Source organism: Phaethon aethereus (assembly GCF_964289735.1).
Source record: "Phaethon aethereus genome assembly, chromosome: 4".
Lineage (NCBI taxonomy): Eukaryota > Metazoa > Chordata > Aves > Phaethontiformes > Phaethontidae > Phaethon > Phaethon aethereus.
In genome coordinates this window covers 42910635-42929423 of record NC_138578.1, presented here as the reverse complement: position 1 = coordinate 42929423, position 18789 = coordinate 42910635, and positions in this window count along the sequence as shown.

Genomic DNA, 18789 nt, shown 5'->3' with positions numbered 1-18789 from the left:
AATGACCTAAGTTTTATTTGCTGTTTGGATGAAAGCACTATAGTTTTCCACCAACAGCAGATGGTTACAGAATCACAGAATCACTAGGTTGGAAAGGACCTTCAAGATCATCAAGTCTAGCCATTAATCCAGCGCCACCATGTCCCCTAAACCATGTCCTGAAGTGCCACATCCACACATTTTTTAAACACTTCCAGAGATGGTGACTCCACCACCTCCCTGGGCAGCCTGTTCCAATGCCTGACCACTCTCTTGGTGAAGAAATTTTTCCTAATATCCAATCTAAACCTCCCCTGGCGCAACTTGAGGCCACTTCCTCTCATCCTATTGCTAGTTACTTGGGAGAAGAGGCCAACACCCTCGTCGCCACAACCCCCTTTCAGGTAGTTGGAGAGAGCGATAAGGTCTCCCCTCAGCCTTCTCTTCTCCAGACTAAACAACCCCAGTTCCCTCAGCCGCTCCTCATAAGGCTTGTGCTCCAGGCCCCTCACCAGCTTCGTTGCCCTTCTCTGGACACGCTCCAGCAACTCAACATCCTTCTTGTAGTTGAGGGGCCCAAAACTGAACACAGGATTCGAGCTGCGGCCTCACCAGTGCTGAGTACAGGGGCACGATCACTTCCCTACTCCTGCTGGCCACACTATTTCTGATACAGGCCAGGACGCTGTTGGCCTTCTTGGCCACCTGAGCACACTGCCAGCTCATACTCACCTGGCTGTCAACCAGCACCCCCAGGTCCCTTTCCGTGGGGCAGCTCTCCAGCCACTCCTCCACAAGCCTGTAGCGTTGCATGGGGTTGTTGTGGCCAAAGTGCAGGACCCTGCACTTGGCCTTATTAAACCTCATACAGTTGACCTCTGCCCATCGATCCAGCCTGCCCAGATCCCTCTGCAGAGCCCTCCTACCCTCCAGCAGATCAACACTCCCACCCAACTTGGTTCATCTGCAAACTTACTGAGGGAGCACTCAATCCCCTCATCCAGATCATCTATAAAGATACTGAACAAGACCGGCCCCAGAACCGAGCCCTGGGGAACACCGCTTGTGACCGGCCGCCAGCCGGATTTAACGCCTTTCACCACAACTCTCTGGGCTTAGCCATCCAGCCAGTTCCTCACCCAGCGAAGAGTAAACCTGTCTAAGCCACGAGCCACCAGTTTCTCCAGGAGAATGCTGTGGGAGACGCTGTCAAAGGCTTTACTAAAGTCCAGGTAGACAACATCCACAGCCTTTCCTTCATCTACTAGGTGGGTCACCTGGTCATAGAAGGAGATCAGGTTGGTCAAGCAGGACCTGCCTTTCATGAACCCATGCTGGTTGGTTTCATGGAATCTGTGATTCTGTGATTAGTAACGATAATTATTATTCCCTCTTTTCCCCCTAGTTATAAATAGCCTGTGTCATAACAAACTAGCACGGATATGTGCCTTTCCCAGCATCTCTCCTATCAATCAGGATCATTCCGGTGCCTTCAACCCAGCATCACCTTTTATCTCTATCTCAAGCCTTTTAATTTAGTCACACATCCAAGCCATCTCTGCACTTTGCAGCTTCTTGAGCAGCATATCCAAGCTCAATCCTTTTCCCTCTTCCCAGATTACTGCAACTTTTAGTCAAGTCCACATGATTTTCAGACTAATTTTCTCCCAATTTGATACCAGTACGTGACACTTTTCCTCTCGAACCCATTCAAAATACTTGGCATGGTCCCAACTTGTCTGTCAGTCCTGCCCTCCTTCTGCAAATGTGGGGCTGGGGCTATTGTCCCACCACACCTCGTCTGCAACCCAACCTGCATCTCCAGGTCCCTCTCTGACCCCCCTGTTAGCAGCTGTGGGGCTGCCGCTGGCGGGCAGGCAGGCAAGCTGGTGCAGTGGATGAGGCCAGCCCCACCAAAGTTGGGCTGGGCTTGGGCAGCCAGGACTCACGGGGTGACAGAGTGTGGGGTGAGGCCCTAGTCCCGAAACTGCTCTTGGAGCACCAACACTGTCTTTGAAGGCAAACCTGTCCCTTTTTACACTAATGGTGCTAAGGGGGGTCTAAACTAGCAGTGTCCTCCGTGCAGTGCTGCTTAACAGCAAGTTTTCAGGTTTCAACTCAGTTTCTTGACCATGTGTAGAAATTTTGAAAGCTCTACCTTTGCTATCAGCAAGTGTCCTGGTTTCAGCCAGGGTAGAGTTAATTTTCTTCATAGAAGCTAGCGTGGGGCTATGTTTTGGATTTGGGATGAGAAAATGTTGATAAGGTGCTGATGTTTTGAGTTGTTGCTAAGTAGTCAAGGACAGTCCAGCTTCTCGTGCTGGCCTGCAGCGAGCAGGCTGGGAGTGCACAGGAAGCTGGGAGGGGACACAGCTGGGACAGCTGACCCAGGCTGGCCAAAGAGATATTCCCTACCATATAACGTCATGCTCAGTATATAAAGCTGGGACAAAGAAGAAGGAAGGGGTGGAGGGACGTTCGGAGTGATGGCGTCTGTCTTCCCAAGAAACCATTATGCGTGACGGAGCCCTGCTTCCCTGGAGATGGCTGAACACCTGCCTGCCCATGGGGAGTGGTGAACAAATTCCTTGTTTTGCTTTGCTTGCGTGCGCGGCTTTTGCTTTACTTATTAAACTGTCTTTATCTCAAACCATGAGTTTCCTCACTTTTACTCTTCCAATTCTCTCCCCCGTGCCACCGTGGGGGAATGAGCGAGCGGCTGCGTGGTGCATAGTTGCTGGCTGGGGCTAAACCACGACAGCAAGGCAGTTTTTATCTTGGGTTCAATTTAGGAAATCATTTTATACAACAAAATGAACTGATGTGTCTGTTTAACTAACATAATATACTTTTACAGAGGAATATATGTAAACATTATTTAAGACTGCTTTTGGTTCTCAGGCAAATACTATTGTAATTGTGAAATACTATTGTCATACTGTCATTCAGCCAGACCTGAATTAGAAAAACATAATCAAAATATCATTATTAAGCAAGCTGTATATTGGTGATGTGTTGAATAATACACCTCTTAATTTTCAGAGATCTAAACATTAATTTAGTTGAATGTAAGCAAAATGCAATTCCATTTGCTGCACGTTAGATGCTTTTGCTATCAGCTAATTTAGAGAGAGTTTGGTTTTTTCCCTGACTGTGGTGAAGCATCTAAAGTTAAATTAATATGCTACACAACGCAAGTTGAACAACAGCAGCGAAATCTTACATGCATATACTGTTTCCCTGAACCTCTTAAAGCACAGTTTCTGGTCTCCAGGGAGAGAGCTGTGATTAAATGTTCCTGGAGGAAGCCACTTAAGAGTCAAAAGGAAAAGGCTGGGCAACAGCTTCACACAGAAAGAAATTATGTGGCAAATGAAAGTTTTGGTTTTTCCTTTCTGTTTCATCCATCCAAGAGCAAATAACCTCTCTCATTCATGCTGGGTTTAAGCCATCTGATGGAAGTGATGCAATCTACTCTTGGGAGAGAGGAGATACAGAGGAAGGAAAGGACGCGGTGTGGTAAGCACATCTGCTGCTGCTACCTAGATGGGGGCTTACAGCAGCGCTGTAGAGAGCTGCCTGACATGTAGGCAGCTCCGGGCAGGCTGGGTTTCCAGCCTTCTTTCCAAGTGGGCAATTACCTGCCCATTCTCTTGTACCTACACTTTGGTTCCACTGGATTTTCAGGCTTTTGGCAGATAAAAACCACCTAGAAATTCAGGACAAATAGCCACTGTACGTGACCCAAACAATCCTGCTGTACAAGGTACATAAATCTCAACCCATCCTACACACATCATGTCTGCACGTGTTGTTCCATGCATTTAGGCTTGTGCAACGCATCCCACTTCTGCTCTGCGAGTTTTACAGACGTAGCAAGGGGTAGCAGTTCTTTCCTGGGAGAATGGAAATGTTAACTATAACAACTTCAACATAATTCCTGAATTTCTGCATAAAATATATTTACAAATTTTAGGTTCACACAGGTCATTGATCTGAAGGAAAATATCTCCCTTTACTTTTAAATGAGAGCCCTTCAGCACAGCTGTGATTAATGAGTGAGAAGAAAATATTTCTATGGGGAATTCATTAGAAGAGAAAATGTATGTGTGTACACAATATGATAGTTCTTATGTTAAACTGTTAGCATGTAGAGAATTGTTTCATCTAATTTAATATCAGTCCCTGAGCATCTGTAATGGCATTCAAGAACTCATAGTTTTTGTGGAAAACACTTGGCTTAGTTTTGGGGGATTGTACCTGAAATTCTGAGTGCAAGTTTCATTTCAAACTTCATCCGTTAAAAATTATTTGCTCTGTGTGGAACCTTTCATTTTAAAACCTTGTGGCCTACAGATCTTCAGTGCTTTCAGTTCTGCCTTTGCAATATGGATTGTGATACACTGGGGTAAATATTTAAATGAACTCCATTGAGCTGTGCTGGTGCATGCCCTAATCTGTCTTGTTTTCTATATTATTTAGTAACAGTTTTTGAGCAGCCCCGTGTAGGCTGTGTCTTAGATGGGAACAGAACAATTGCAGTGTTTGAACTGTAATCATTCTGAATGAAAAGCTCTCTGCAAATACAAAGAAACACACATTTTCATCCTTCTAACTTTGCTATCAAGAATACCAGTACCTCACTTTTCTCATAATGGCTGTGGAAGGTATTGTATAACCCTGCAAAGCTGAGATATCACCGTGGGATAAGGATAAGGGTCTTGCTGATTCTTTTTGAGAATGAATATCCCAGAAATATGTTAACAAATCTGACTGCTGCTAGAAGATTCCTGCTAGCTGTACAGAATTTGGAAAACACTTTCAAAATTATATATTCTTTTTATTTTCACCTTATATTAAATAGATCTGGATTGATACAGCATGTGAATATGCCGTGATGTGACCTGGGAAAACTTAACATGAAGGTATTTCGGTTCCTTGATTTAGATAGAACTTTGAACTTTCTCTGCGTTTGGCTAATAATGAGCTTTGAACCTAAAAGTTTCAAAAGATTACAAAATACTTTCCTCAAAAGAATCAGGTGTTAAGAGAGGTAGAATACCATTGGCCTGGCCCAGGATTTTGGCTCCTGCTTATTGTATGCTGGCATTTCTAACCAGATCCAGCTTGAGACACCAGCCCTAAAACCCTCCTGGTATCCAAGCGCATCTTTTCAGTGCCTATGACCAGCAGCCTGTAGCCACCAAGGACACAGGGGAGCATCTGTGTGGCTCCATAGTACTGGAATAAGCACCAGCAGATGACGCCGGCACATCCTGAATTAGTGCTGGGCGACAGCATTCAAGAAAGGACAAGGTCGCAGCTTTTGTACACTGCACATTTCAGCACGTACGTGCACGCCGGATCAGCAGAACCCTGGAGGAGCAGCCACTGCAGTGTCCGTTTCAGGAAGGAGAATATAACCATCTGTGTAAACCCAGAATCCGAGAATGTAAAAACCAACTATTGTTTTTGCAGAAACGAGAAGTCTTTTCTGATCTTTTTTTCAGCTTGTTACATCATTTGAATCCAGAAATCTGCTTATTTGTGTCATCAGCATGAATTATCAACACTTTATCCGCATATAAAAACACTTCAGGAAAACACTATCTAGTCTGGGTCCTAAGTGAATACCTGGTCTAACTGATATAACATTAGATTTTCTATTGTTATTTAGCCATGAAAATTTAGCAGAAGGTAGAACACCTCTTGCTATGAAATTGATAGCAAAGGTTGATTTTAGCCATCATATACATGGCTTGTTCACCTCCATTTTGTAGCCACCAGAATGCAAGAACAATTTGAAATACTGTATTTCTTTACATATTTTCTTTACATTTTACTTTTTTTAATGTCTTTAAATTAAAATTTAAATTGCATCTAGTGAAAGCCAACATTAAACAAAATTCAACTGGGCAAACTAATCCCTATACCACTGCTAGTTATGTTTATGAAGGTGCACTAGTGCTAGCCCAGTTATTCCAGGAGAAGTTTATGGACTTACATCTGTATTGATGACTTCTGTTTCCATTTTTCTGGGATAAAGGAGTTTTTCTGACAGATCAAATTATTGTTTTGCCTTATAGGGAATCCTCTTTCAATTAGACAGTGCCTAATTTAATACATTCTCTCCCTGTCTGCCTCTCCCCCAAAACAATAAACAGATGAAAACACCGGTTCAGTTTTCTTGGTAGACTATGTAAAATATCGTTTTCAACACAGTTCCAAGAACTTGGAAGAGATTATTTAATAAACAAATAAGCTGGTTCCTGCATCTCTGAGCAAGACTGAGAAGAGTTACTGTCTTAGTATGGGCATAGCCAGTTAAACTGTAGACATTTTAGGCATCCCACAAACATGACAGTAAACAGCAAAAAGCCCTTAAGAAATACCTAAGAAAGGAAATCCTTTATCACAAACCTAAACCAAAAGAGAACAGCCTTGATTCTTACAGATATCAAATTTTTTCATACCTTTTCCACCCCAAGTATTTAACCCACAATTTTGCGTATCGGTGCATTTTTTTTTCATCTGGACTTCTTTGTTGAGCTCTTTTCATGGTTCTCTGTAATCATTGTCTCCACAGACCCCCAGGTAACATATTTTTTCAATAATCAAGGCCAATTATTTTCTTACGATCACCACCATTTTTTTTAGCTTTTATTAATTTGATGACCAAGTGTAAGCTATTACCCTATTCTCTGCATTTGTTGTACGGCACATCATACATAATCCCATCCACAATTTATCTCTGGCTGGTGGCAAGTCTGACCCAAACACTTTTTCATTTAAAGCAGCCAGCATCACTGTAGGAGACTTGGGGAGATGCACCTCAGAAGAGTAACTATCAGGAATATAATATTGCCTTTATCTTCAAGTAAGAGCAGTTATACCAAACAAATAATAGTGTTACTTGTTTCTGCTTCTTGATTGGCATAATAAAATGTTTCCCATTTTTTATCTTTCTTATTCCTTTTTATTTATCGTTACTTACTACCAGTCATATGAATTAGGAACTAGTCATATTTATCAGGAAACTGACACCTTTGTGTTACTCTGTTTAAACTTTTCTATTGGATACCTGTAGGAACTCCTTTTTACTCTCAAGATGAATTAGGTTACTCGGCAGTAGCATTTTTATGAAGCCTATTACAATGGCAATCTTTATGGCCATGTTTAATTCGCTCCCTAGCAATTCTGCAGTAACCCTTAGATGTTAAATGAGTTCCCACATAATGGGTCTCCAGAGAGGACTTTTAGAAAGCAACATGCACAGATGATTCAGGGATTGAATTCATCAGTCATGTTTGCAAGTGGTGTTTGCTGTGAACAAGAATCCCAGTGACTCAAAGTTTCAAAGCCAGAGGAAATCATCATCAGCTTTATAATAAAGGCCACGCATCCCCCTTATCTCTGATAAAGACATGCTATCTAGGTTTTAAGGCTTAAAATGATGGAAAACCCACCAGAATAATCTATCAGATTAAAAAGCCCTTCATTACATGGCATTCTCTCCAGTCATGTCACTTCTATGAATTCAGCTAATTCCCTAAAGCCAAAAGTAAGGGATAAAAAGAATATATTTCAGAAGTCTGGAGCTTCTTTCCTAATTAATGAGTTTTCAAAAGAGTCTCCTCAAAACCTATCCTGAGCATGGAAATGTGACATTTCCCTTTTAGACAGGAAGGTTTTGTCAAGTAGGTCAGAAAGCGGGTGGGAAATACACCAATGGACATAATTTCTGTACTGGCAAGTCATCCTTTGCTGTCTGGTGTCAGAAATAAGGAAATCACATTTGAGCCTTTTATGAATATTATATTATAATAAACAAAATAGACATCTGATGTCAGTAGCATTTTATTTTAAAAGGCCATTAGATATGCCTGCTTAGCATCCTGGCGGTTTAGGCCTTGGGCTACTTTGTAAAAGTAGCATTCAGAAGAATGATTTGGAATTCCTCAGCTGTGATACCAAAGCCATGAAGGAGGGATGCGGCAAAAGTTCCTACAATCCCCTAGAAGTTTTTAAAAGTAAAACTGATTTTAAGAGTGAGTAAAGTATTTAGGAGGTTGAAGTCCTACTGAAGTTTTGTTAAATTAGACTCCAGAATGACCAAGTTAGTTTTTTAAATGGAACTAAAATTCCTAAGACAATTACATGGTTTTGATGTCCTCTTTAATAAAACCCCAGATAAAAGTTTCATGACTCAGAATTGTAAGGGCAAGAGGAAATCTTAGCCACGTTCTTGTGAGCTTCCTGAATGAAATGTTGCAATGCCATGACCACATGTACACCCCCACACGTTGCCTCTGATGTCTAATGACAGTGGAAAAGATCTTTGCAAACAGCTCCATAGCATGCTCTGACTTTTCTCTCACTGTTCAAAATGAAGTACTGGTGATGCTCAGGAGAAATGAAGCGAGAGAGAACGCTGGAGAAAAGCCCAACAACAGAGGAGAAAAGGAGAGTAGAACAAAGCCTATAAGAAAAGTCCAGTGATAACAGACAAGAAGAAACTTTCCCAAAGCCCCATGCAAATTGTTGAGAGAGACTTACTCTGTTAGAGATGTATCTAATACTCATTCACAGTGCTAACCACACTTTCTGATTGTGAAATGGCCTTCTTTCTCACGGGACAAAAATATTTTAGTTTTCTAAAATTTATTTATATATTAAGGATGATAAACATCTGGCCAAAACAATCATATAACACTATGTAACTACTGACCCTTCGAAGAATCTCACTGAAAATACTGCTCACCCTGTTTTTCCCCAGGCTATAATGAATTCTTCTAATAGCTTTGCTAACATCATTTAATAGCTGCCACAGCTTGGTACCAGTAACTGATTCACAGAGCACAGGAGATGAGATACAATATACTGTGATGAATGAGCTACACAAATGTTTTGCCCCTGCCAAAAACTGAAACCTGCAACAAAACCTGTTCTCCTGCTGTTACACAGCACTCTTCACTCAGAAAACCGTAACTGTTTTATACGTGCAGCCAGCATCACAGCATTAGAAAGCATACGGGGATTTGAAACAGCTTCCCTAAAGGATGTATAAAATGGGCCAGGCCCTGCAGTTTGGAAAGGGACTGAAGGCATGCAAGGCAGCTTTACAAAACCAGCAATGGCACAAGCAAAACACAGAGGGAGTGGGTGTGCACTGTTCTCATGGCAAAAGAAGTAGGGGGGATTTAATCAGCAGATGCGGAAAAAACGCAGGAAAACGTGTTACATGCACTATAACATCACACAGGACTCTGTGTGGGCCAGATATACAAATGGGTCTGAGAAAAGGTTCAAACACAACGATCGAGAATAGGTCCATGAAAGACTGTTAAATACAATGATCCACACGGTCCGGATCAGGAGTTCCTAATCCAATGATTGCCTGGAAGAGGGAGGTGCTCAAAGGATCACTAAATATCTCCCCATTTCTTATGCCCTTGCTTTGGCCATTGTCAGAGATATTATACTGGACTAAAAACCATGGGTATAAACTAGAACGGCAATACGGGTGTTTACGTTAGCTTGCCTCTCTGTTTTTAGCAGGGACAATTCAGGCAAGACAGCTTATTGTATATGAAGCTAGTGATAGCAAGAATTAAAACCTAGGGACAAGGTTTAGAAGTAATCCTTAATTCATACGCAGGCACCAAGTCAGTCTCCTGCTAAGTAACTTCAAATTTTTCTTTAAGTCACATTTTTTTCCAGACTTGGCTTGGCTTCTGTGTGCTCAGCTTAAGACAGTGGCTACATTATCATGCAGAGTCTATATACAATATCTTATTTCCCCTTTCTAACTGCAGTTGAATATGGGTGGAATGAATAGCTGCATTGGAACAACACCCAAACTGGTTGTTGCCAGGTGGGCAGAGCGTTGTAAAAGGTTTTGACCTGGATTTCCTGCTGTTTTCTGAGTAACTTCGAATGAGTCCCTTCGTTCTCTCTCTCCCCATGGGGATAAGGACAGCTACCATCTTTTGTATGGAACTTTGATATCCAATGGTGCTGTTGACATTCCCAGCTCCTTACATCATCTAATTCCTTAGTAGAACCTGACAAAGAATGCATATTTATTTGAGATTCTTTTTTTTCATAGCTGCAAAATATTATTATTTTCTTAGCGAGGACGATGATCCATATCATCTGTTGCAATTCAAAGAGGTAAAAGTTTTTTTCTGAATTTACTAGTGTTCAGTAAGAGAGCAGAAAGAGAAGAGTATACGCCCTGTCTGTAAGAATCTAAACTGGTAGCTCTGCCGTGCTAGGAGGGTCATTTCTCCAGTCACTCTGAAGCTGCGCTGAAGGCTGTTACCCCATCTCTCTACCCCAAGTACATGGGGCCCAGGAAGACAGTCTCCTAACTCAGCCTCCCATGCTGCACAGTTCTGAATGCAGAGAGAGACGCATTTGAGGTAATCCTGTGTTAAATGAGGCAGTTGGATACCACAGGGGCGCATACATGCCTTTTAACTTGCCATAGTGGTTCTCAAATTCTTAAGCAGACTGGTTTTAAAGCAGTATTTGCTCTAGAAGTCTCGCCGTGGCAGAGCATCAGCGGTGTCGCTGAATCACACAGTGCCTGGCATTTGTAGGTTCCCTCATACGCACCTCCTAAACACATCTCCCTGATTAGAGCTGTTGCAAGAACTGGTCCTGTTGTGTTATCGTTTCAATTTTATTTGAAGCATAGGGCAGGAAAGGGGGAAAAAATCATCAATACATTAACAGCAATTATGAGGGAAAGTGAAGCTATTAATATTTACAAAGCTTTTTAAACTAGCTTATTTACTAGGTGGTGCTCTGGGAACCCATCTACACAAATGTCAATTTATGAAGGCCACAATGTACATATCTGCATCTGAATTATTCACATCAGTCAATGCAATTCATCTTCTCTATAGCAGAGGTCTAAAATTGGTCCAGTGAATCATATTGCTAAGGTTCCTTTTTCCACTGTAGACCCTAAGGGGAGCTTACAGTGACTTGCTTCATTATAGAGAATAATATTTTAGCTATCAAAAGCTCTGTGAGAAGAATCTCATCTTCCATATTCCTTTTCATGACATTACATTTTTGTTGTTCTGTGTCACACTGGATCTCCTGTTACAGATGTGTACTAGTGACAGCCTAATAGACATTTTTAGAAATTATTGAAATATTTTTTGTTTTCTTGGTTAATGAAAGCAGATAAAAATTATTTGGTGGTAACACAACTAGTTCATTTATAACTTAATTTTTCCCTTCATGTCATAGGCACCAATATTTCTGCTAGTGGAAGCTGAGGGCCCGATACCTCTGCTATTTTTCTTCCTGGGTAAGTGCTGCTCCAGAATCGTGACCAGGAAATAACTACAATGTGCAGACAGCTGTGGTTCCCAGCACTCTGTATTAGTCTTCTCACAGGTATAACTCTATTCCAGTAACGTCGTTAAGTCCTGTCGTGGTTTAGCCCCAGCCGGCAACTAAGCACCACGCAGCCGCTCGCTCACTCTCCCTCCCACAGCGGGACGGGGGAGAGAATTAGGAAAAACCTCGTGGGTTGAGATAAACACGGTTTAATAGGACAGAAAGAAAGAAGGGAACAATAATGATAATACCAACAAAGGAATGTACAAGAACAAGTGAGGCCCAATACAGCAATTGCTCACCACCCCGTGATCGACAGCCCGTCCCCGAGCAGCGATTTCCGCCCCCCTGGCCAACTCCAGTTTATGTACTGGGCATGACGTCGGATGGTAGGGAATATCTCTTTGGCCAGTCTGGGTCAGCTGTCCCGGCTGTGTCCCCTCCCAGCTCCCCGTGCACCCCCAGCCTGCTCGCTGGCAGGCCAGCACAAGAAGCTGGACTGTCCTTGACGGCTCAGCAACAACCCAAAACATCAGCACATTATCAACAGTTCCTCATCCCAAATCCAAAACACAGTCTCACACTAGCTTCTGTGAGGAAAACCAGCTCTATCCTGGCTGAAACCAGGACAGTATCCACCCCTTATTCCATACCATTTACGTCATGCCCAGGTCCTATACTTTTCAATACATTCCAATTATTCATTATTACTCTTCCTGTCCTTTAATATATACACACAGATATCACTCTCTTAGTCCATGGGCCATCACTTAAAATGTCTATGGAGTTCAGTCAGTCCATGACTCTGGGCTTCATCCATCATAGCAGTCTCTCAGGGCAGGGGAGATGGTATGTGGTGTTGGATTGTCATCTGGCACGGTCCATGTCCATGATCTGCAGGTCGAAGATGTCGATCTCGAGGGGTTTGTTGGGCGCAAGCTGCTGAAGCCAGTTCTGGTTTCATCACTGCTGCACGTTGCTTGGTTTCAGTGAAGCTCATTCTTCATCAGTCTGGGTGATTCTTACTATAATACCATTGATATGGTAGATAGCAGCCATAGTAGTAATGTCATTCTGAACAATTAACATAATACAATTCAAATCATTGACTGTTTTCACCCAAAATCAAGTCTCCTTGAGGTACACATCGGACTTCCCCATCCTTCCGCATTACCCACCAAGTGCACCCAGGTCCCTGGGCAAAGGCAATCCCACGAATGGGTTTGCCTTTTCCTAATGCAGGAGTAACCCAGACTGTCTTCCCCAGCATGTTTCTCACATGCACCACAGGGACTTTATCCCCTTCTACAGTACGTAGAAGTTTTGATTGGGCAGGGCCGGCTCTATTAGTAGATCCCCTATATCCTCGACTCCAAAACCCTAGAGGTCGACCTCAAGTCTCTCCTGGTGCCTTCTGCCAGAGACTCCAGGTAGGGCCATTCTCCCCGGCTGCCGTGTAGAGCACATTTTTAACATCTTGTCCTGCCCAGACTGGCCCAAGGGCTACGGCATGAACTATCTCCTGTTTGATTTGTTCGAAGGCTTGTCGTTGCTCAGGGCCCCATTTAAAATCGTTCTTCTTCCGGGTCACTTGATAAAGAGGGCTTACAATCAGACTGCAATTTGGAATATGCATTCTCCAGAAACCCACAACACCCAGAAATGCTTGTGTTTCTTTTTTGCTAGTTGGTGGAGACATAGCTGTTATTTTGTTGATCACATCCGTTGGGATCTGTCGACGTCCATCTTGCCATTTTATTCCTAAAAACTGGATCTCTTGTGCAGGTCCCTTGACTTTACTTTGCTTTATAGCAAAACCAGCTTTCAGAAGGACTTGAATTATTTTCTTCCCTTTCTCGAAAACTTCTTCTGCTGTGTTGCCCCATACGATGATGTCATCAATGTATTGCAGATGCTCTGGAGCTTCACCCTGTTCCAGTGCAGTTTGTATCAGCCCATGGCAAATGGTAGGGCTGTGTTTCCACCCCTGGGGAAGTCGATTCCAGGTGTATTGGACACCTCTCCAAGTGAAAGCAAACTGTGGCCTGCACTCTGCCGCCAAAGGGATCGAGAAAAACGCGTTAGCAATATCAATGGTGGCGTACCACTTGGCTGCCTTTGACTCCAGTTCATATTGAAGTTCTAGCATGTCCGGCACAGCAGCGCTCAGTGGCGGCGTGACTTCATTCAGGCCACGATAGTCTACTGTCAGTCTCCACTCTCCATTAGACTTTCGCACTGGCCATATGGGGCTGTTAAAGGGTGAGCGAGTCTTGCTGATCACTCCTTGGCTCTCCAGCCGACGAATCAGCTCATGGATGGGGATCAGGGAGTCTCTGTTGGTGCGATATTGCCGCCGGTGCACTGTTGTGGTAGCGATCGGCACCTGTTGTTCTTTGACCCTGAGCAACCCCACCACAGAAGGGTCCTCTGAGAGACCAGGCAAGGTGGACAGCTGTTTAATTTCTTCCGTCTCCAAGGCAGCTATACCAAAAGCCCACCGGTACCCTTTTGGGTCCTTGAAATACCCTCTGCTGAGGTAGTTTATGCCCAGGATGCACGGAGCCTCCGGGCCAGTCACAATGGGGTGCTTCTGCCACTCATTCCCAGTTAGGCTCTCTTCAGCCTCCAGTACAGTCAGCTGTTGGGATCCCCCTGTCACTCCAGAAATACAGATGGGTTCTGCCCCTATATGGCTTGATGGCATCAGGGTACATTGTGCACCGGTGTCCACTAAAGCCTTATATTCCTGTGGGTCTGATGTGCCAGGCCATCTAATCCACACAGTCCAATAAACTCGATTGTCCCTCTCCTCCGCCTGGCTGGAGGCAGGGCCCCTCTAATCCTGCTCATAGTACTCGTTACCCACTTCTTGTAAATAGGAATCAGAAGTCCCTTCAAGAGGATCAGAGGTGAGATCAGCTCTTCTATTCTTTCTGGGAAGCTGCCCACTGGAAAGTGGAGCGACGATTTTCCTCGAGGAACCTGAACCCCCTTTTGTAATTGTTTTTCCTTGCAGCTCGCGTACTCGTGCCTCTAGGGTCGAGGTAGGTTTTCCATCCCACCTCCTCATGTCCTCTCCGTAGTCACGCAATTGAAACCACAGGGTGGCTCGTGGTGTGTATCCTCTATATCTTCTCTCTTGAACAGAAGAGCGCTTACTCCTAATGGCTGAGACACTGGTCCGTATGGGTGGAGGGTAGGGCATATCCTCTTTGAATTGCCGGAACTCTCGGGACAGTTTCTCTATAGCAGAGACGCAGGCCCGTAGGGAGGAAGAGAGACTTTCTTCGTATTGCCGGAGTTGGCCAGCCAATTCATCCACCGTTGGTCTCTCTCCGTCCTTCCAGGCCATTACTGCTAATGAGTTGGCATATGATGATGGTGCACTCCGTACAAACTTCCGCCACATAGGTTGCGTGCAATTGACTTCATCTGGATCTTTGGATGATTGTCCATTGTCCAAGTCACCATAAATCACTTCCAGCACCGCTAGCTCCCTCAGGTACTGGATACCTTTCTCCATGGTGGTCCACTTGCCTGGGTGACATAGAACATCTTCCTTGAAGGGATACCTTTCCTTCACACCCGACAGGAGTCGTCTCCAGAGGCTGAGGACTTGTGCACCTTTTCCAATTGCTTTGTCAATGCCCCCTTCCCTAGAAAGGGATCCCAGCTGCTTGGCTTCCCTACCCTCTAATTCCAGGCTACTGGCCCCATTATCCCAGCATCGGAGCAGCCAGGTGACAATGTGCTCACCTGGACGACGGCTGAAATCCTTTCGCATATCTCGCAATTCACTCAGGGATAGAGATCGGGTAGTTACCGTCTCTTTTATAAGTTCTTCCTCTTCCTCCTCCTCAAGCGATGACTCGTTCTCTTCCCTCTTCCGTGCTTGTGATGGCCCTGCTTCAGAGCACTCTGCCTCCTCACTCTCTTCCTCTGGCTCCTTCTTAGCAGGATCTTCCTCCTCCCTTACTAAACGAGCTGACTTCCGCTTCCAAGATTTCTTCTTTTGTACAGGGGCAACTGATACCGGGATGGGCTGGTCCTCTGGTTCAGCTGCAACAGTCTGAGTAGCTACAGTGCCCGCCGTGGGGGTTGGAGTAGTGGCAGTGCCCGCCGTGGGGGTTGGAGTAGTGGCAGTGCCTGCTACAGACGTTGGAGTAGTCACAGTGCCTGCCACATTGCCATCAGACCCAGAGAGCCCCTCTCCCCTTTGCATAGTGTTAAATAGGGTTCGGTAGGCATGGGCCAGGCCCCAGCACATGGCAATGATTTGTGTCTCCTTGGAGCTGCCAGGCTGACAGCATACTTCTTCCAGATATTCTGCTAGTTTATCAGGATTCTGCACTTGTTCGGGAGTGAAGCTCCAAAACACCGGAGGTGCCCACCGCCCCAGGCATTTGCCCATGCTGTTCCACACACCCTGCCATTCATAACTATCCAGCCTTGGGGCAGATCTCCGGGTGATATTCTTAAATTGCTTGCTAACCTTAGACAAAACTGAAACCATGTTCCCCAGAAGTAGCAATAGAGGTATTTTAACCAGCCAAGGGTGTTCAAAATACTGAAAAATTATTGTGATGAAGGAGGAAATGTTATGATAGAGGGTATCAAAGGTACCATTCTGCATTTCCTCCATAAAAAACCTTTCAGAGGCAGAAGTATAATTGCTAATCGTCTCCACAAGACTGTAGCCAAAATACAGTAACGGCTTTAGTACAGAGCTCAGATGATACCACATTAAGCTCAAGGTCAGTGCTCTAAAAACAAAATTCACAGGCGAGACATTACTAATCATTGCAGAGTGCAGCAGCCCGCAGAAACCAACACCGATCCTTAACATGTACAGCAAAGACGAGAGCATGATGCAAATCAAACTGATATTGTGACCTGCAACCGTTGTTATCTCAAGCCTCGGGCCCCACGTTGGGCGCCAAAAAGGACTGTCGTGGTTTAGCCCCAGCCGGCAACTAAGCACCACGCAGCCGCTCGCTCACTCTCCCTCCCACAGCGGGACGGGGGAGAGAATTAGGAAAAACCTCATGGGTTGAGATAAACACGGTTTAATAGGACAGAAAGAAAGAAGGGAACAATAATGATAATACCAACAAAGGAATGTACAAGAACAAGTGAGGCCCAATACAGCAATTGCTCACCACCCCGTGATCGACAGCCCGTCCCCGAGCAGCGATTTCCGCCCCCCCGGCCAACTCCAGTTTATGTACTGGGCATGACGTCGGATGGTAGGGAATATCTCTTTGGCCAGTCTGGGTCAGCTGTCCCGGCTGTGTCCCCTCCCAGCTCCCCGTGCACCCCCAGCCTGCTCGCTGGCAGGCCAGCACAAGAAGCTGGACTGTCCTTGACGGCTCAGCAACAACCCAGAACATCAGCACATTATCAACAGTTCCTCATCCCAAATCCAAAACACAGTCTCACACTAGCTTCTGTGAGGAAAACCAGCTCTATCCTGGCTGAAACCAGGACAAGTCCATACACTCAATCAGTCATTTTTACAATTAAAGGTACTTTTTAATAGCAGGCCTAAAAAGTTCACTTTTCTACTTAGTTGAGATTTATTACAAATAAAATTGGGCCTTTTAACTGATCCCAACACTCTTATTATCAGCACAGTTCTGTGAATGCAGAACTCGGAGCATATCTTGGCACTCTCACATATGTGAGTACCAACGTGCAAATAAGAAAGAAATGCCTTTCCTTTTTATGCTTGTCAGCTCTGCTCTCTTGCATGAGGTTAAGCAGGAACAGGGTTCCAGAGCTGTCAAAAGGGGAGGACACATGGAAACAATATTGGGCCAGTAAAGGAGAATTTTAAAGGAGCAAAGCTTTTTCGGTTAAGTCATGCAGCATTAAGGATATGGTCCACGACACCTGTGTTAGAAGACCATGCATATGTAGAGCCTTGGGGTGTTCACATTAAAAGATAAAATGGGCTGGAAAGCAATGATGGTTTCAAACTAAATTGTCATTCACCATGCCAGCAAAGCAGCAGAAAGACATAACGTTTTAGCAAGTCTCCAGGAGATAATATTTGGATAGAGCTTAGCCCACAGAACTGCTGTCCTAACGCTCAAAATGTAGACAAGATCGCTAACCCACAAAGCAGCACCCAAATTATTAATCAGTGATAATGGCAATTCTTTCTTGGGTACCTTTATCCCAACTTCTTCAGACATGGAAATGGGGCTTCCTGAGGAATGCAGGTAAGTGATGTGTTTGTATTACTACATAATACTTTCCTTTTCCACTGCTGAAACTGGCATTAGTTAGAAAAAAAAAAACAAAGTGACAATAAACATGGTCTTAGAGTAAACTTCCCAATGGGGAGGTCTCCAAACATCTGCAACTTGGAACATTACCTGTCATTTAAAAATTAAAATTACATTGGGAATTGCTTGACACTCTTTCTAAGAAATTGTTTTGGTTTTTTGTCTCGCATATTTTAATTACAGGCTCAAAATTTCCTTTGTCTTGAATCTGCCCAATCTCACTGCAATCACAGATACAGAATTCTGTTCTCACATAGTTTGGTTCCTCTCCATTTAAGAAGAAAACTCCAGTTTTCAGAAAGTATCTGATCTGATGAAGTATTGGAAAGAATAGCAGATAAGAAAAAATAATTTGATTTATTTATGCTGTCAAAGAGCAATACACTTTAATTCCTTTAAATTCCTTTTTACAGCTCAGAAATTATTTTTATAGCTCATTTTATAGAGCAAATTATCTCAAATTAAGGTACGTCTTAAGAAAAATATGTCAGTATCTTAACTCTGAAGTACTGTTGTTCTCTGGTCATGCATTCAAATGGTAGCACAAATCCTATTTATTCTGTATAATCTTCCTTCATAGTGCATCTCTAGACCAGATGGACCAAGTGGGCATAGTGCTGCTCAATATGAATAGCCCTGGGTGAACAGATGCATCTGATAATGTCGTTCAGGAGAAGGTGTTTATATTTATACTGTTCTGGGGCCCTATTTTTTCACTCAATCTTATCTGCAAAATAAGATTTTATTTTCTCCACTGAACAGTATCAAACTAGATCTGGTTTGCTTCAGTCTGAAGTGGTAAATAGGTCAATTGTTGTAATAACTATAATTTAAGAAAGGTGGTTTTGCACTTCTATATTAACTGCCTTTATGATTCACTGGAACTATGTCCTCACCTACTTGACACACCACCTTATTTCAGGGGCTTTTCAAGGGAATTTACAAGCAGGTGGCACTTTTTTAATTCTAGTCTTTGCTTTTTGATGCCAAGCTCTGGTGAGTATCATCTGTTAATATCTAACAGCACAGTTTTTAATCAGAATGCTTTTCAGGACCCAGGTTCAACATTTACAAAACAAATGGCCCCTTAACAACATATAACACTGTTGCCAGCCCACGGATTATGCCACTTCGCTTTGCTATCTAGTTTATACAGCCA